General features: G+C 41.3%; 1 protein-coding gene across 1 annotated transcript in view; it reads left to right on the plus strand.

Moving 5' to 3' along the window:
• Positions 1 to 21061, plus strand: part of LOC150078488 (UDP-N-acetylhexosamine pyrophosphorylase-like) — a 296675-nt gene that overhangs the window by 143731 nt on the left and 131883 nt on the right. The window lies entirely within an intron of this gene.

Genomic DNA, 21061 nt, shown 5'->3' on the forward strand with positions numbered 1-21061 from the left:
CATTTAACTCATCTATTCACTCGAAAAGTTTGTTTAGTTCTTCCTTGAATTTATTTAAGCTGTCAACTTCCACAATGACCAATGGAAGTTTGTTCCAGCAATCAACCACCCTCTGGCTAAAGGCAAATTTCTGCACATCTATTCAACTGTCTTTCCTTTACTTGAATTTATATCCCCTCAGGTTTGCAATCTATGCAAGAGAAAGAATCCCTTCAGCATTGAGTTTACTCAACCATTCAAGGCTTATGCACGTCAGTCAGATCACCTCGCAGGTGTCTAGTCTCCAGACATTGCAATTTGCAGAACTTAAGCCTTTCTTGGTAAGAGGATCCCTTTGTTTCCCTCACCAATTTTGTAGGCATTCTCTGTACTCGCTCAAGCAACTCTACATCCTTCTATAAATGAGGCCTCCAGACCTGGGCGCCTCCTTAGCCATGTGGGCAGTAGCAGCAGTGCATAGCACATGTTTCTTGATTAGACTGGGGTTTGAGCCCATGACCACCAAATACAGAGGATGCAGAAAGGTCAGGAAATGACCACCGCATATCCCCGGAGCAATACGGCCTTTGTGTTAATGCTCCTAAGAAAAAAGACCAGAAACCTCCAGACCTGTACTCAAGGTGTGGCCTAACCATTGTCTTATACAAAGGGGATAATCACCTCCTTATTCCTGCTAGAAAAATTCCTGAATATCATTGACAAGACCGCATACCTGGTCTGGCCGCCCTTCTGCACTGCTCAGAAAACTTCATATCTGACTACATAATTACCTCCAAGTTCTTTTTATTCTCCACTGCCCTGAGTATAGTACCACACAGTTGGTAGGTTACTCTGGGGTTATTGCTTCCCATGTGCAGTACTTTGCATTTGTCAATGTTAAATTTTAGTTGCCACCTCTCAGCCCATCTGCCCGTCTTTTCTTGATCCTGTTGCAGTAGTCTGCTATCATTACTGTCATTAATAACCCTGCTAACCTTCGTATCATCTACAATCTTGGACATCAAGCATGACATACCTTCATCACTGTCATTGATAAATACAGAAAACAACAATGGACCCAATACTGAATCCTGGAGGACTCCACTAATAACATTAGTCCATGAAGAGCAGTCTCCATTGATTGCCACTCTGTCTTCTCCCACTCAACCATCCTTTTATCCTTTGTGGCAACTTGCCATTAATGCCATACTGCTCCAATTTGTACAGTAGTCTTCCATGTGCAACAGTATGAAAAGCTTTCCTGAAATCCAAGTCATGATATCAAAATTATTTTTGCATCCAGTTCCTTTGTGACCACATCATAGTATCGAATCAGATTGGTCAGAAAAGACATCCCATTAATAAACCCATGCAGTGTCTGAATTATTACTGCAGTCTTTTCTAGATGAGCCTGCAATCTATATATTTAATTTATTTTTATTTATTTATTTTTTTGTTAGTTGTTGCTGCATCTGCTTCTGTGGCCATGATGCACCTCCCAAAGTTTTTGCATTTTACTGTGATCCAAGCCCGAGGCAGGATTTGAACCTGCGACCTTTGTCTTGCCAGGCAGGCACTTTACCCACTTGGCTAGCCCGGTTGGCTATATATATATATTTAATACGGAAGCCATTTTCTTTACTCCGTCAGTGTGAATTGACGAAGTAAAGAAAATGATAGGCTTAACTGATTTGGCTGGAAGTGGTCTCAAATTGAAGCTATTTCTTCCTAGGTGTGCACAAAGTTGTTAAAATTTAAAAATTCCAAATAGTTTTATTTTACGGAATGGGCCAGTTTTGTATTACAAATGAGAATAGGTCAACGTTCACCTCATAGATGGAGCCACAGGAAGATGTTAACTGTTAAACAAACAGTTGTCTAAGTTGATAAGGCATTTTTTTCCGATTAACAATTTGCAGTTTAACTATTTCACTGATTAATAGTTTACATGATCGTGTCCTTTGTTCCGAAAAAAAAAAAAAAAAATAAAATAATAATAATTCTCTACTAGCGCCGCAGCCTACCTTAAAAGAAAAAACTAATCGTTAGGATTCCATTGCACTGCTCGCTCACTATATGTCCCCATGTTGCACATGCGACTCATACACTCATTGCCATTCATTACGTTTAATATGTTTAAAATATATTTGAAACAAAATTGAATTAGATCCTAATCTAAAGTTCATGACAGTTTGATTCCTTTTGTTTTTGGCCACAACCTTATTTATGTAAATGTCATTTCATTGTGTGCTATTCTTGCCTCAAAAAATGACGAATGTAAAAGAATCAATTTAGAAATTTTACAATTGACACCTGGTGAGATACTAAAGAACTTTTACCGATATCCAACCGAATTTCCAGACAGGCTCAGTTTAAGTGGTTTACCACCCAACATTTTAGAGTTGAAGGTAGGAGCAGTTCTTATTTTACTGTGGAATATCGCAATTTCAGAAAGATTGATCAATGGTACGAGACTTATATTCAAAGTTATTCATCAGAATTGTTTGAATCTAGAAATAATAACAGGAAAAGCTAAAGGAAAATGGGTACTTTTGCCACGTGTAGATTTGACTCCATCTGGTTCAACTTTTCCATTCTCATTTAAGACATGGCAGATTCCTATTCGGCTGGCTTTTGTGATGACTAAATAAAAGTCAAGGGTAAATTTTTGATAGAATCTGAATTTTGCTTACTACCCCTGTATTTAATCAACGCCAATTGTATGTAGGAATGTCTTGGGTCAGATCATTCCAGCATATTAAGATGGCGCCTCCGTAGCCAGGTGGGCAGAAGCAGCAGAGCATAGCACACGCTTCTTGATTAGACCGGAGTTTGAGCCCATGACTACCAAATACAGAGGATGTGGAAAGGTCAGGGAATGACCACTGCATATCCCCGGAGCAATATGGCTTAAGTTGCTAATGCTCCTAAAAACCAAATACAAACAACAAACATATTAAGATAATGTCGTTTTCAAAAAAGTATTATAGAGACTGTACTACTTTTTAAGAAGATGGGCCACAACATGACTGTCACGGTACATTTTTACACTTCCACATCGACTTTTCCCAGAAAATTGAGGAGTAGAAGTTGAATCCCACTAGAGCTTGAAACTCTCCCAAAGTGGTGGGGTAGCCTGACCTTTTTTCTTTAGAATCACTAATTGAATTAACTAACTGAATCACGAACAGAGTCATATTGGAAGTTCTGGCATCGTAAGAAATGTTCTTAACGTAGTTTCACTGGTAAACTTTTTCGACGTTTGCTGTGCTTCTCGTATGGGCTTCCTTTGCCTTTTTATTTATTTATTATTTTTTCTTAATAAACAATTTATCCACTAGTTCCACCAGTGATTTTAAAGAAAAAAGGTCAGGTTGCCCCCTCCACTTCAGGAGGGTTTCAATATCCCATGGGATTCAATTTCTGCTCCTGACTGATAACACCCACTGTTTGTTTACCAAGTGAGCAACAATACAAATGCCTTTATGGCAAAGTACTTTTTCTGGTAAATTTCATCGAACTTTTACAGGCTTTCTTTACCTTCGCTCTTTTGGCATCTTTCATATCTCACGAGTTAGGTCACAGTGTCCAAGTGTCTGAAATTCTGCCCAGACACAATAGGACAGATTATATGCTGAAAGCCTTATGGATTAACTCAAAGGTTTGAAGGACTCTGCAAGGCTTTTGAAGGGAAATTTCTGTCAACTTGGCCTGTACTCATAGGTAGAAGGAATCTGTTTTGTAGAGACGGGATACATTTAAAACAAAGGTGGTGCGAGAGTTTTTGCCAGTATTTTTAAGGATATCTTAAAAGGTTCAGGGAACTACTAATTTGGGGGGGGGTGAACAAGAGTAATATAGATATGCATTTATCTGATAATATTGGTCAAAGTAACACTTGCACATACCTCAAGAGTTGTTGTTTGTTTGTTTCCACAACAGAACATAGCAAGTTGTTCTGAGTGCAGAAAATTTTCAGATGATGGGTAGCTAATGCCAGGGAAGCGAGCTTAAATAACTTTAAGGGGATGTTTCAGGGTAGTTAACTACAGCAGGCCCCCGTTATAACGCGGTTCGCTTTACGCTGATTCGCTCTAACGCTGTTCTTATATTATAACCCGTATCTGACTATAACGCTGTCACAGATCACTATAACGCTCTTTTACAGATTACACTTTGACATATTTAACGAAATCGTTTCATTTGATGGAGTCGATAGCTTGAAAATGAATAGCAAAACAGCATTAAAACATTTCCCACGCCGACTTGAGGAATTTTCCCACGCTCAGTGAAATTTTCTCTCACGCTAATTTAATTGCAGTACAGTCACTTGTTACGTAGTTCCGAGATCAAAATTTTAAAAAATGATCAAATATATTGTTTGTAATATTTGCGTTACATGCATTTATCCGAAGTCTAGTCATCACTCAGTACAGTATTAGACATCGTGCGTAACGGAAAGTTTACTTGAACATTGTATCATAATTAATTCAGCCAACGCAGTTATATTTTCGAAGAGCTAATAATGACCAACAGGAATGAAAAAGCAGCAACGTCTGGGCGCAGTACGAAGACTATAAATGTAAGAAAAAGACTGAATTTGAAAATTAAATTAGACGTTTTGAAGCGAATCGATTCCGGTCAACGACAAGCGGATGTGTGCCATAATTTAGGACTTGCAACTTTAACTGTAAGAACAATTATAAAAAAATAAAGAATTAATTTTAGCAGCGGGAAAGATAGCTGTTCCACTGCAAGCAACTAGAACTAGGCCGGCTATTAGGATTGAAATGGAAAGACTAATTTTATTGAAGATAATATTCCAATGCAGAATTCAGTTAAGTTAAATATTAACAAAAGAGAGAGAGAGAGAGAGAGAGAGAGAGAGAGAGAGAGAGAGAGAGAGATTAGCCAATATGATGATCTGAAGGAAACTCGCCTAAAAAAAAAAAAAAAAAAATGTGGAACCATTTAAAACTGGTAAGGGCTGGTAGAATAGATTTAAAATCCAGGGAGAAGCCGCTAGTGCAGATCAAGGAGCCGAAACTTTCAAAAAAGAACTTGTTAAAATTATTGAAGAGGGGTATTATGTGTTATACTTCTCAACAAGTTTTTAACATAGATGAAGCGGGACTTTTGTGGAAACGAATGCCTAAAAGAAGTTTCATATTGAAAGAACAAAAAACATGCCAAGTTTCAAAGCGGCGAAGGATCAGTTGACTTTATTGTTGGGTGGTAACGCTGCGGGCCATTTAAAATTAATACCCCTTTTAGTTTATTTGGAAGAGGGCCAAAGTTCAACTCAAATCCACACATTTTTCATGATTAAATTCATCCATTAAATTAAATCAATTAAATTCATTATTTTAATTAGAATTTTAAGTTTACTTTTGATACGCAAGTAGTTACCATATATATATATATATATATATATACGTATATACGTATGTAATGCAGAATATTTTATATGTGCAAATATTTGAATATTAAATATTTTGACCGACATTTGTGCATCTTTTCATTACCGTTTATTATTGATTAGGAAATATCCTATGGCACCGACCGCAGCTCACAAATACATATGTTACCTTATGGGAAAGCGGCGCTCGCTTAGCGCGGATTCACTTAGCGCTCTGTTTTTCCGGAACGAATGATCAGCGTTAAGCGGGGGTCACCTGTATACAAGAACCATAAGTTTTAATTGTGTATATAGTAAGGTCAGAAATTTCGTCAATAAAATGAGTGAATTTGTGGTTAGGACAAGTAATGCTGACATAATAGGGTTTTCCGATGGTGCCAGCCAGAGATAGGGGATGATGAGTTATAATATGGTATGTATAATATATTTTAGAATTATAGGGAAGATAAAAGGGGTGGTAGGGTCATGCTTCTTATCAAAAGTATCCTGAGTGTGACAAAAGCTTTTCTGGATTCAGAAGTTTTGCATGCTAGTATAGAATCTGTATGGTGTGAGATAGTTGGAAGTAAAGGTGTAATGAGAGTGGGAGTGGGAATAATCTACGGGCCAGGTGATTGTGAAGATTATGATGAGAGCCTCCACATGCAAATAGAATGGGAAAGTACACATTAATGGCTTATTATGGATGATTTTAATTTGTCTGTAATTGATTGGAGCAAACGGAAGGAAGCTCCATGTGGGGGGACAAAATTTTTAAATCAATTAGATTAGTGAGATCTAAGGACCCCTTCAAAAATTAAAAGACGTTCACGGACCCCTTCAGAAAAAAGAAAAAAGTTTGCGGACCCCCTATATATATATGTTGCTGTGTGTGTGTGTGTGTGTGTTAACACTGAGTTTTCTGAAAAGAAAAGTCAAAGTTTTATGTTTAAAACAACTATTCTTATTTTTACATAAATATTTAATAATAACTTTATTTATCATCAAGTTGCTATACATAGAACGAATAATTTGACCAGTTCCAGAGTGTCGTTTTGCAGACTCCCTGGAACTAGTCTATGGACCCCAGTTTGAGAACCGCTGAACTAGATGATTGTTATTTGTATCAGCATGACAGAAAAAGTACTAGGGAAAAGAATATTCTAGACCTCATCATCACCTGTGAACCAGATGACATAATAGAGCTGACAGTAGAGGAACCAGTAGAAAGAAATGATCACGGAGTTCTACACTGGACAATGAAGAGAGAGAGCGAGAGGTAGCAGTATTTAAAGGCAAAGAAATGGGTTATAATTTCAGAAAAGGAAATTACGATGGCTTAAGATGCTACATGGTTTCTATTAACTGGGTAGATATCTCACAGAAAGCAAATACAATTGAATTATGGTATACCTTTAAAACATTAATTACAGAAGCCTTGAATGCTTATATACCATTCAAAAAATACTCCATGAGGAAGATTCCAAGTTGGATGAATAAGGAAGTTGCCAGATTACTTGAGCAGAAAAAGATGGCATGGTAGAAAAGTTACAGAGGAATAAAAAAGTATGGAAGCTTATAACAGCTTCAAATTTATCTTAATAGTGCCACAGAAAAGGTTAGGCTGGCAAAGGCAGATTATGAGAAATTGCTGGCAAAGAGTTTGTTTGTTGTTTGTTTGATCGGTTTTTAGGAGCATTAGCAACTAAGGCCACATCGCTCCGCGGATATGCGGTGGTCATTCCATGACCTTTTCGCATCCTCCGTATTTGGTGGTTACGGGCTCGAACCATGGTCTAATCAAGAAGCATGTGCTATGCACTGCTGCTACGGAGGCACCTGCTGGCAAAGAGAGCAGCAAAGAATTGGTATAATATTCTTCACATATATAAATGCAAAGAAGAGAAGGACAAACTAGATCGGACCCGTATGTAATGGACGTAGGATAGTATTAGATACCCCAGCTGAAGTTTCAGATGAACTCAACAGTTACTTTGCATCAATATTTACAGAAGAAAAACCCTTTGTGTCAATGAGAAATTGTGGCAGTGAAGTTGAAAAAAATGTAATTAATGACGAAATTTCACTGTTTATTTAATGAAAAAACTTTCAAGCCTACAGGCCAATAAGGCTCCTGAAGTTGATGGCATTAGGAAGGCAGCAAGTGAGTACATGAGCCTTTGAGGCTAATTATGAGAGCATCACTGGACTCAGGAGTGATTTCGTTCAATGGGAAAAGTGCCAGTGTATCTTTAATATGGGCCTGCATTACTTTAACCAATGATTCCATTATTTTCTTGGAACAGACATTAATAGGCTAACAGGCCTGTAATGTTGCATAGAGCATTTTTGCTCCCCCTTTATGAATTGGGTATACATTCGCACATCTCCAGTCGACAGGGACCTTCGCTGAATCCAAGGACGTTCTCATAATTATTGCTAAGGGTTTGCTTACCTCCTTTGCTCTTCCTTTAATATAATAGGATAGATTACATCCACCACAAATGTCTTTTTTATATCCATCTTAAACAATTTCTCCTCCAACTTTCCTTTCACTTATCACAGTCATTTAGCTCCTCATTAGAGTTAAAGTTCTGGCATACCCTTCCTTAAAGAATTCCTCTTGTGTGAATGTAGATGCAGAATATCTATTTAGTTTGTCTGCAATCTGAGTAAGGCATCAACAGATAACCCATAGACATAAAGTGGCTTGATGTAATTGAGTCCCTTCCTTCTACTGTTAAAATCAGCATAGAAGTTTTGCTGTTTTTCTTTGCATTCTTTGCCAGTGACTTCTCATAATCTGACTCTGCTTGCCTAACCACTTTTCAAATTACAGTAATTTATATCTACCACAGGTTTCTCGATCATCTTATAACTTATATGCATCCCATGCACTTTTATTCTCTGCCACTTATCTCAGTAATTCATGTGACGTCCATTTATGTCTAATCCTTGAACAGTATTTTTTCATTGTTGCGAAATGCCTAATAACTTCTTTGATTACTTCCCTGCATACTTCCCATTTAGAATTTGCTGTTGGTAACATCATCATCTGGTCCCATTGCATAGAATTTAAAAACTGTCTGAGACCACTCTAGTCACCCTTATGAAAGCAAAAAACTTACCCATTACCCTTGACATTAGTTACGTCTTTAATTAAATTCCACATTAGTACACTGTGATCACTGGCACCCAGTAGATCTTTTACTGCAGATTCTTAATGCATGAAGGATCACTGCTGATAACCAGGTTATTGCTTCCTCTCGTTGTCTCTCTAAGATGATTTTGTTGAAAACAGTCATCCAAAAATGCACAACAGTCTTAGTAGTGTGTAAGTGACCAACCGACAAATTCCATTTAACATTTTAAAAGTTAAAATCCCCCTGTTATGAAGCATTCTGATTTGCTCTTCCACTCTATTTCTCTGTGTAGCTGTTTGGTATACCCATCATAATCATTGGGCCTATAATGCACTCCTACTCACAATTTTGTTTTCCCCAATGCTTATATCACATAAAACTGACTGAACATTGCACTCATCACCCATGTCTACTGGATGCACTGCCTTAGATTTAATATGTTTCTTAACTACGAGCTTAACCCTTCCACCTCTCCTGTCCTGTCTGTCCTTCCTGTATACATTGTACTCCCTATATTAAAATTTAGCATCACTTTCATCTGAGTGACACTACGTTTCCACTATTCCTACACAATGTCTGCATTTGATGACTTGATCAGTATTATTATTAGTCATATGGTGCAAGGAAGCCTGAGGCTTATGCTGCACCAGCCAAAAAAAAAAATTCCCAAGTTACCCTGAGAGAGAGAAGTAGAAAGGAATCACCAAGAAAGAAAAGAATGATGATATCCATCTCAGGACCCTGGGTGTGCCAAGACTCTGTTAGAGATGAATCATTAATTAACCTAACTGCCCTCTTCTGAATGGAATCAAGAAGCCTGAGAGAGGTTTTGGGAGCACCACCCCAGATGTGGGAACAATATTCCATGGCAGGGTGGATTTGCGATTTATACAGAGTGAGCAGCTGTTTGGAAGAAAAGCAACACCGAGAGTGAAAGAGAAAACCAAGTTTTTTAGATGCAGAGGAAGCAATATTTGAAATGTGCTTGTGCCAAGAGAGATTAGAAGTCAGGGTAATCCCCAAAAGAGATATATCATTTTGCCTAGAAATCGGAGTGTCACTAAAGATGAGCATAGGAGCAGAAGAATCCTTTTTGGGAGATATAAGACAAGACTGAGTTTTAGAAGGGTTGAAATCAACTAAGTTGTCTTTGCCCCACTGGAGAATTACCTGAAGAATGGCATTTAAGGAATTGGTAGCAGATTTTTGAGAAGTTCAAGCTGATTGAGCAGGACAAGGTTTCTCAAAATGGAAAGTGGAATGCAACGTGCTATCATCGGCAAAACTATGGATATGATTTCCAATCAATGGAAGAAGGTCATTAATATACAAGAGGAAAAGAGTGGGGTAAAGAACTGAACCTTGGGGGACACCGGCATTAGTGGAGAAGTTAGAAGACAGAGAGCCATCTACCATCACCCTCAGTGAGTGATCAGAGAGAAAACTGGATAACCAATTACTAAAAACAGTTGGTAAACCATAAGATGGAAGCTTGTTTAGAAGACCTTTATGCCAAACACGATCGAAAGCTTTTGAGATGTCAAGAGCAACTACTTGTGTTTCACCGAACCTTTCCATTGAATTGATCGACACTGACGGAATCCATACTGGCGATCGCTGATCAGACGGAAGGTTTCTAGGTAGTTTAAGAGTTGGTGGTTAATTGATTTCTCGATTACTTTAGAAAGAGTAGAAGTAATTGCAATGGGATGATAATAAGCTTGGATGGGAGGGATTTGTCACCCTTTTTACGAACTGGCTGGATATGAGCAAATTTCCAAGCAGAAGGAAAAACACCTTTGGAATAAGAAAGTGAAAAAAGGCGGCAAAGAATAGGAGTAAGTTCAGGAGCACAGGTTTTGAGAACAAGTGGAGAAATACCATCGGGACCTGGAGCTTTCTTAGCATCAAGATTCGTCAAAATCCTTCTGACAAACTTTTGACGGAAGACCACAGGAGGCATTGAATGGAGCGTGTTGGGAAAGGTGGGAGGTGTTTTACCAAGATCATTAATACATGAGTTGGAAGAAAAATGGAATGCTAGCAGGTCAGCTTTATTCTTGGCTGAAGTGACAACAGAACCATCTGGTTTGGACTGAGGTGGGAGCAGAGATGGGCAAAAGTTGCGGCCAATAGCTTTGGCAAGAGGCCAGAATGCTCGGCTACCATTAGGGCAAGAAGCAAGTTTTCTGCTCTTAGTCTCTTCAAACTCTAGTTTGGACTGATTAATAACTGCTTTACAATTGTTGCGAGCTTTGGTGTAGGCAGAAAATGAAACTGGAGAATTAGAAACAAGCCAATTACGATATGCAACATTCTTCTCTTGAACAGCCTTAGCACATTTATTGGAAAACCAAGGTTTAGATAAAGGACGAGATTTTAAAGTGGAGTGTGGAATAAAGGATTCCAATTCCTGCAAGAATAATTTCACTGACACGATCTGCGCAAACGTTGACATCATTGACATCAGAAGTTTTGAAACAGTAATCCGACCAAGCAAAAGAAGTCTCGCAGGTCATCCCATTTTGCATTCTTGTAATGCCAAACAACACAAGGTTGGGAATAGCCATGATATAAAGGTTCCATTGGAGAAGAGACAATCACCTGTGCAAGTGTGCAGGTGTATTTCAGCAACCCCTTGTGGGCACAAACTATCCTGCAAAACGGGATAGACATCTGTCTTCATCATCTGGAAGCAGCGCCAGTTGCCTTAGCACAAAGGAAAGTTACAATATCAAACATCCTACCTGAAATTCCTCATCAATTTATGAGAGGAATTTTATCCAAATATGGATCCCTTACCATGAAAATACGCACACTCTCTGCAGCAACCACGAAACTGGAATTTTCGCATATGAAAAGCTTCCGCAGGCAAGCACTTATGCACTTTGCCAACAATGATGCAGCAAACATCCCAAAACTCATCAATGCTGATTTAAGCGGAATCACTTACATTTTATACCTCCATTTCCTCTTAATGTTTCTTCTGCCATGAAGAGGGCCACATCAGGAAAAACTGCCCATATATCTCTACCTCCACTGAAAGTAATACCGAAATTCAGGTGGCACCAACCAGGGTCAGGCCAGATCGACAAAGCGAGCTGAGTGTTGGAAACAGTGGGGATACAGGAGAAGCTGTCAAACAGTCTGAGATGCTTCCCACACCAAGCATGTCAGAAAAAGAAAATGCAAAGATCACAGAGGACCAGGACATACTCCTTTCAGAAGACCCACGAACCGAAACAAGATGGTTTTCTCGGAATCAATCCCCAAGGCAGTCCATATTCAAAGTCACAAAACAGAAGACAATGGATACCCTGATAGGAAAACAGCTAACCAAAGCAACAGGAAGGATGAAAATAAATATAGAATACCACAGAAGTAAAACGGTCAGATCCCAAATAAGCCATTTCTACATGCTTATTTATTTCCATCAAGTATGGAAATAAATAAGCATGTAGAAATCACGAACGACTCAAATGAAGAAGAACTTGAATCTATGGTGGCTGAAGAAGAGAACAACCACGATCCCATGATTCAGATGCTTAAGAGGATGAGGAGGGGGAAAGCAATTTTCCCTACACAAAAGGCCCTCTAAGTGTGGAAAAATTACGCTCCTTTCTATCTGAAGTACGTGGTTCCCCACAGAAGCTGGTGACAGCTCTAAAGTTCACCACTAACATACCAGAGCTTATCTCACAACTTAAGGACCTGCGTTTTAAACTAAAAGGAAAAAAAGAACAGGGCAGATGTGAATAGATCCAAGCACCTGTACTACTTGATTAACAGGCTCGAACAGCAATATCATCAATCAGGATGTTAACTGCCCTGCCCCAAAACTTGCAAAACTCTTACCTTATTCCTGCAGATAATGCTGACACTTGGCATGCTATCACTTAATGGAAGAGGATGTGCCTCTGCACTGCGCAATAAGCTAGCCCTTCACCAGATCCAGTGACATCATGCCAACCTACTCTTCCTACAAGAAACAAATATTAAAGCAGACACAAGGCCATCCTTGAAATGGGCAGATTGGCCATATGTATTCCATCATCCTCCAACACAGCAACATCATGGAGCAGGAGTGAGTGTCGGACTTCATCATAAGTCTGCCTGTAAGCTCAATGTGATAGCAAAGATCACTGGCTACCCAATTTATGCCAACCTGGATACACCCCAGAAGGAAACCCTGCACCTTTTTAACATCTACATGCCACAGCAGGACAGACTTGCTATTCAAATAATCAACTTCATACAAAACCATCCCCTCGACGTGGGCACCTGTACGTGGTGAGGGGACCTCCCAGTGACGCTGCTGGACTTCCAGACTAGCATCACTGGGATCCAATGCCCACAGCCCAGGTTCCAGGCTTACATCAATGGAATCCGGCGTGTTTGGCGTGCGCTGCGACCCGTGGAAATTCGGAAAGGGGGATCCTGGTGGTTGAGGGGCCCAGCTTCAATACACCACTTTGGCCCCTGCTTCGACAAGACGGGTGGTCCTGGAAGGCCCGGCTAGGATCAATTGGCTAGTAGGCTCGCCTGTGAGGGTCAACCGTGTCAATGCCACGCCCCTACCCTCATGGTCCGAGGGACAGGATTCAGGCTGGCGGTGGTGCGGGTATAGTGTCTGGGTAGCCCTGGCGTCCCACTCCCGAGCTCATTTATTGCATGCCGGGTAGGGGTGTCCCTTTGGGCTCCGTGGTGGGTGGGGAGCCCAGGCACTGAACCATATAAAAAACTTCATGAATCCTGATAAACTTACTTCTTCAGGGGCCCCAACCCGGTCCCTATCTGAAAATACAGACTTAGAGGCAGATACCATTATTGCTACAAAGAGGCAGCGAACTGAAACATCATCAGGGCCTTTCCCAAGATTTTTAATTATACACTCTACCACCAAAAAACCGATTGGCAAAATGTCGCCCTTCTTCATACAGAAAGGGTTAGGTGGGTTAGCAGGGTCACCCAAATCAGTTAACAGGCTCCATTCTGGAGACCTCTTAATTGAAACCAAAATTGACAGGCAATCAGAACATCTCCGAGTAACATCAGGCACCTCCGTAGCCAGGTGGGAAGGAGCAGTGCGTAGCACACGCTTCTTGATTAGACCGGGGTTCGAGCCCGTCATCACCAAATACGGAGGATGCGGAAAGGTCAGGGAATGACCACCGCATATCCCAGAGCAATGTGGCCTTAGTTGCTAATGCTCCTAAAAAAAAAAAAAAAACCAAAAAAAAAACCAAAACCAATCCGAGTAACATCAATCGGAGGAATACCGATAACAGTGACACCACACAGAACACTCAATTCATCGAGAGGTGTCATTTCGGAGTGGGACCTTCTCGACATAACCGAGGAGGAAATCTGCTCCGAATTAAAACCCCAGGGAGTTATTGCCGTCAAGAGAATTACCGCGCGAAGGGATGGAAAAATTGTTAAAACCAGGAGCGTTATCCTGACTTTTAACTCTCCTAAACCTCCTGACGAGATTAAAGCTGGATACATTAATTGTTCAGTGCGTCCATACGTTCCAAACCCTTTACGGTGTTTTAAATGCCAGAAGTATGGACATTCTCAAATGGCCTGCCGTGGAGTCCTTGCATGCGCTCGATGCGGTGCAAAGGACCACGAAACAACAGCATGTTCAGCCGCAAAACCCACCTGTATTAACTGTGAAGGCGAACACCCGGCCTACTCACGAGCATGCCAGAGGTGGAAAGAAAAAAAAAAAATTCAACGGCTGAAGGCAGAGCTAAATATATCATACCAGGAGGCAAGGAAATCTGTCAAACCCCTGAATATCAACAAACCTACCTACGCCCAGAAGGTAGCAGGGAGATGTTCCGTCGGAACTCAGACGGACATGACCATTCCTCCAAAGGAGTCTTTCACTCCCATCACGCGGTATCTCTTAAGTTCTCAAAAACCTGCACAAAAGGACCAATCAGCTGCCACTCCTATATCGGTACCTCCTAATGCTCCACAAGTAACAAAGGTAATTATGAAAGAAAAGAATAAGAAAGGGGAAGTCCCCCCTAGTACCCAAGAAAAGATGGATGTCGAGCAGAAGGAGGTACCCGAAGATTCAGTCTTGGAACTCTTTGCGGAGGAGGAAATGGACACGGGACAGTGTCCATTCTTCCCCAAAAATGATAAATCCAAGACTGATAAAAGTAAGCACTCAGCACCTCGGAAGCCGCCTGATGGACCCACCAAGCTAAAATAATGGCTAAATTCCTACAATGGAATTGTCGTGGATTCCGGCGAAATATTGATGAATCAAGGCCCTCCTGCAAAAGCACGAGCCAGTTTGCTTTTGCTTGCAGGAGACATATCTAAAGGCAAACAATGATCTCACCATGCACAACATCACAGTTTTTCGAAAGGATAGAATTGCGGATGGCTCTGTACATGGGGGAGTGGCTATCCTTGTGGGTAACCAGACCCCAGTGCAGCCCTTGGTAATTACAACCAGCATAGAGGCTGTTGCAATTTGCCTTTCAGTGGGATTTTTATTAACTGTGTGCTCCATTTATTTGCCACCTGGGACTGATATCTCCCACGCAGATCTTGATGATCTTCTAACGCAGCTGCCTCCCCCTTTCTTACTTCTCGGGGATTTTAACGGACATAACACCCTGTGGGGTAGTGCTAACATCAACGGAAGGGGACGGGTCATAGAGCGTATGCTCAATGACAATGGCCTTTCCCTTCTAAATACTGGAACAAACACCTTCTTCCACATGCCTACCCGTACTTTTTCTGCCATTGATCTCTCTATCTGCTCCCCTTCCCTACTCCCTTCCCTCACTTGGGAAGTGGAGGAGAATCCATACGGAAGCGATCACTTCCCTGTGATAACCTCGTTACACAGTGGCAGCCCATGTTTTCCCTTTAGGTTACCACAGTGGAAGATTGATCAAGCTGACTGGACTGCCTTCCAACATCAGGCAAATTTTGATCTTAGCACAGTCAGTCAAGAGCCTATCAATGATACAGTTAAGTACATCACAGAAAATATTGTCCAAGCAGCTGCGAATGCTGTTCCAAAAACATCTGCCCGGTTTCCACCATTTCCCAAACCTTGGTGGAATTCACAATGCACAGCAGCAAAAAAGGCTCAAAACAAAGCGTGGGGGATATTCCGCCGATATCCTACTACGACCAACCTTATAGCCTTTAAACGTGCACGAGCCAAAGCACGATATGTCCGTCGTCAGAGTCAAAAGGAATCATGGATCCGTTTTACCTCATCTGTTAACCAGGCTACCAATTCTAAGGTAGTCTGGGATAAAATCTGGAAAATGAAGGGAAAATATACATCCCACCCTTCTGCAATCCTAGATTATAATGGATGTGCTATTGCAGATCCAACTGCAATAGCCAATGCTCTTGGGGAAGCATTCTCTAACATCTCCGCAACATCCTCGTATTCCCCAGAGTTCCTGGTCCTGAAACATAAACTGGAAAAACAAGCACTTAATTTTAAGTCCAAGGGCCTCTATCCCTACAACGGGGCGTTCACTATAGAGGAACTGAAAAGAGCCCTCACTCTTTCCAAAGCAAGTGCTGTTGGACCAGATAGCATCCATTATGAAATGATTAAACATCTTTCACCAAAATCTATGGATTGTCTGCTCCTTCTGTATAACAGAATCTTTACTGAAGGGCAGTTTCCGGACTCCTGGCGAAAGGCAATCGTTCTTGCCTTTCCTAAGCCAGGAAAGGATCCAAAAGTCACCACCAATTATCGTCCTATTGCTCTGACTGGTTGTCTGTGCAAAATCCTGGAGAGAATGGTTAATTCTCGTTTAATTTGGTATCTCGAAACAAATGACCTCTCCAACATCCAGTGTGGCTTCCGAAGGAACCAGTCCACTTTGGACCATCTTATTAGATTGGAAGCATCCATCCGGGATGCTTTCCTAAAACGCGAACACTTGGTGTCGGTGTTCTTTGACATGGAGAAAGCGTATGACACAACTTGGAGATTTGGCATTTTAAAAGATTTACATAGCCTAGGCCTAAGAGGGCATCTCCCCTTTTTTATTCAAAACTTTTTAGCCAATCGATCGTTCCAAGTTCGTGTGGGATCCTCACTCTCTCGCTCTTTTAGCCAAGAGGAGGGAGTACCACAAGGATCAGTATTAAGTGTCACGCTTTTTGCCATCAAAATAAATTCCATCACAGAACAACTTCCTCAAACTGTAAACAGTGCCCTCTATGTTGATGACTTTAGCATTTTTTGCCAGTCGTGCAACATGAGGGTTATTGAAAGACAACTGCAGAAAGCCATTGATAGTCTGAATTCCTGGGCACTTGCTAATGGCTTCAGGTTCTCGCCGGAGAAGACCATTTGCATACACTTTTGTCGCAAGCGTAATCTTCATCCTGAACCTGAATTAAGGCTCGGACAAAATGCCATTCCAGTAGCAGCGAACATAAAATTCTTGGGACTCATATTCGATAAAAAACCGAACTTTTTGGATCATATCCGTCAACTCCGCACAAAGTGCACACGTGGGCTTAATATTCTCCGCTCGCTCTCCTCTACATCTTGGGGAGCAGACAGATGTGTCCTTCTTCGGCTTTACCGTGCACTTGTGCGATCCAAACTAGACTATGGGTCCCAGGTATATTCCTCAGCCAGAGACAGTGTCCTGCGATGGCTGGACCCCGTCCATCATCAGGCGCTACGTATTGCTACTGGAGCATATCGCACATCTCCTGTCCAGAGTTTATACGTCGAAGCAAACGAACCACCGTTATCATTTCAACGTAAGCAGTTGTCTTTAAAGTACGCTTTAAAACTGAAATCCCTGCCAGACCATTCTACGTGGCCATTCGTCTTTGAGCCACGATGGGAAAATTTATACAATACCCGTAAGACTGCCAATCGTCCTTTTGGTATTCGTCTCCAAGAGCTACTCAGAGAACTCAGTATTAAGGTAGACAAGGTTGCCCAAACACCAAAGCAACCCTTTCCACCCTGGCATGCTCATGTCCCAGCATGTGACTTGTCTCTTAGAAATTGGGGAAAGTCGGACACTCCATCATCTGTCTACCTGCAGCTTCATTCAGCAGACCGAACTGAATATTCTGACTTCGCTCCAGTCTACACAGACGGTTCTAAGTCGGAATCATATGTGGGATCTGCTGCTGTCTTTACAGACACCACTACATCAGAGCAGATTCCCTCTGAATGCAGCATCTTTACTGCAGAGCTGCACGCTGTAGAGTTAGCCTTGGATCACATTAGTGAATGCCAATACCAACGGTTCATTTTATATTCCGACTCGCTCAGCATGTTACAGGCTTTAATATATGTAAGATATAATCCTCATCCAGTTCTGTCTAGTATCCAGCAGAAGATTCACTTCCTCCGTGGATGTGAATATGATATCCGCTTCTGCTGGATTCCCAGCCACATTGGGATTAGGGGAAATGATTTGGCTGACACCGCAGCCAAATCAGCAATCCCCAATAATAATCGCTGCCTGTCAGTCCCCTATACAGACTACAGGCAAACAATACAGCAGAAGATACATTCCCAATGGCAGGATTTGTGGAATAGACAGACTGGGAATAAACTATATTGTATAAAGCCTGTAATTGAACCGTGGCAGTCTAGTCTGCACAGGAATCGTAAGGAGAAAGTTGTTCTTGCCTGGACCCGCATAGGACATAGTCATTTGACTCATTCGTTTTTTGCTGAGGGCTGATGACCCTCCTATGTGTGTGTCCTGTGGCACAACTTTAACTATCAGACACCTTTTAATTGACTGTCCAGATTTTAGCAATATCCGTTTTACCGCTTTTAACCATCTGACTGAGCCGTATACACTCAGTCAGATTTTATCTGACAATGACAATGTGCCTGCTGTTTTTAGCTATTTTAAATCAATAAAAGTTTTTAATTGTATTTAATTTATGCTATTGTTCAATTACTATATATCTGGACATGGTGGCCTTACTAATTAGGTCACCGAGAATTTAAACTTTTTAAATATTACATAGTCTTGGCGCATTATAGCCTTAGCTGCTAATGCGCCAAAAAAATCCAAACAAACAAACAAACAAACAAACAAAACCATCTCTCTACTATAGATCTATAGATCAGGAACACATCATTCTTGCCTGTGACTTCAACTGCACGCTTGACCCAGAAATGGACAGAGCGCGATGCACTGAGCACTGCACAACATTAATCACCAACCTGCAGGCCTTGATAAACAACAATGAACTGGTCGACGTATTTAGACACCACATCCAGAAAAAAAGTCCTACATTGGCGATCAGCAAATACAGCATCAGAAAGACTACCTTACCAAGTCTGACTGGACAGATACTACATCCCAAAACACACCATCCCCCTGGTCAGAAGCATCACACATTTGCCATCTTATATCTTAAATCACTCCTTTATAAAATTAAAACTCTCCTTCTCACCCAATCACTTCAAAACTGGAGGTGTTCATTGGATGTTCAACAATAGCCTTCTTCAAGACAGGGAATACATCTCTAAGCTACAAGACCTGATATCCAATCTTGCCCAATCCAAAGACAGATTGGAGCCCATGAACACATGGTGGCGTAGATTTAAAAGTCAACTGAAATCATTCTCACAAATCTGCAGCCATCGGAAACGTCAACAAAAGCGTAATAACCTCTATCAACTTGAGCAAAGTCTGAAAAATCTCCCATCTGATAGTCAGGCCCGTCAGGCAACACTACAAGCCATACAAACCCACTTAGAACATTCTGCAAAAGGTGCCCCACTCAGATCGAGATATACCCACATAAATCTATCTGATGCCCTGACGAAATACTTTTTCTCATTAGAATGCAGACATCACAAATCAACCACCAACACTGCCATTCAGCTGCAAGACGGAAACATCACTGAAGACCCAGAGGAAATCTTTTCTGAAGTAACAAGATTTTATAGAGAAATTTACAATTCTCAAGAAACCTCTACAAAGGCAACCGAGGAAATCCTTTCAGGGCTTAAAAAAAATCTCCCATATGGCCCAATGCAGTATGGAGAAACAAATCACTCTACATGAACTAACAGCAGCATGTAAAACCCTTTCCAAAAATAAATCACCAGGTCTGGACAGATGGACTTCTGAATTCTTCCAAACATTTTGGGATCAACTCGGAGTGCTACTCTTTCGAATGCTTGAAGAAGCCCAGTCCCACGGACAACCAAGTTCGGTCACCACCTCTGTAGCTTGACTGATTCCCAAGAAAGGGGATTGCACCAATCTACAAAACTGGCACCCGATTTCCTCAATGAATACAGACTATAAAATCATTTCCAAAGCCATCGCCAATAGATTAAAGTCCACTCTCCCGGATATCATCCATCACCAACAAACATACTCAGTACCTGGAAGATCGATTCATGACAATCTACATCTGATCTGTGACTTCTCCACTGCAAACAGCCAAAGAGAATTCCTAGCACTAATTAGCCTTGACCAGGAAAAGGCTTTCGACAGCGTTGAACACAGCTACCTTTTTAAAACCTTGAAAGCTTTTGTATATGGATCCTACATCATCGGAACAATCCATCTGCTATACAAGGAAGCCAAATTCTGCCTGAAACTGAACAACCAGCTCACCTGCCACTTTCCGTATTCCAGAGGGATAAAACAAGGCTGCACACTCTTTGGACAACTCTACACAGTTGCCACAGAACCATTCCTTAATAAAATTGCCACCAGTATACAATACCGACAAACGCTGCTAATACCAGAACTGCACCTAAAAATAACCTACTCAGCTTATGCAGATGACGTCACAATTGCAAATACCACGAGAGCGAATTTGAAGACATTCAAAAGGCTCGTGATCTCTACGCTCAAGCATCAGGCGCAAAACTCAACCACTGTAAGACCAGTGGCCTGTGGGCTGGTAACTGAAAAACCAGAACCAACTCCCCCATCCAATGCACATGGTCCATCAAGGGACAGAAATACCTAGGTGTGTACCTCGGCAATACCCTCCTTTTCTCCCAGAAGAACTGGCCTGAATTGCTGAGTCGTTTCAACAAAGAACTTGGGAAATGGCGAAGCGTGTGAGCCACATCTTCACTCAGAGGGAGAGTGCTTGTGGTCAATCATATGGCAGCAAGCGTTCTCTGGCACACCTTCAAAATTCTCACTCCACCTGTTGACTTCCTCCACCAAATCCAGGCATCTGTCCGAAACTTCCTTTGGAACAAAACCAACTGGATGTCCTGTTCCAAACTTAGCCAGCCGCTTACTCATGGGGGTGAAGGGTTGGTCTCTCTTGACGACAAAATCACAGCATTCCGGATCACCTTTCTTCTTAAGAAGCTGCAAACGAAATACCCACATTCCGACGCTATGGACAAACTATCTATCTCTTTCAACAATATTGAGAATGGATATGGCACCAGCACCACTCAAACTACCTCCCTTTTATAAAGATGCACTGTACCGCTGGAAAAAGCTAAACCTTCACCATACTCTTGAGAGAACATCCCTTCCCGGAATACTTTCAGACCCGC

This window comes from Mastigoproctus giganteus, chromosome 11 (genome assembly GCF_048544385.1).
Source record: "Mastigoproctus giganteus isolate SK-2022 chromosome 11, ASM4854438v1, whole genome shotgun sequence".
Taxonomy (NCBI): domain Eukaryota; kingdom Metazoa; phylum Arthropoda; class Arachnida; order Uropygi; family Thelyphonidae; genus Mastigoproctus; species Mastigoproctus giganteus.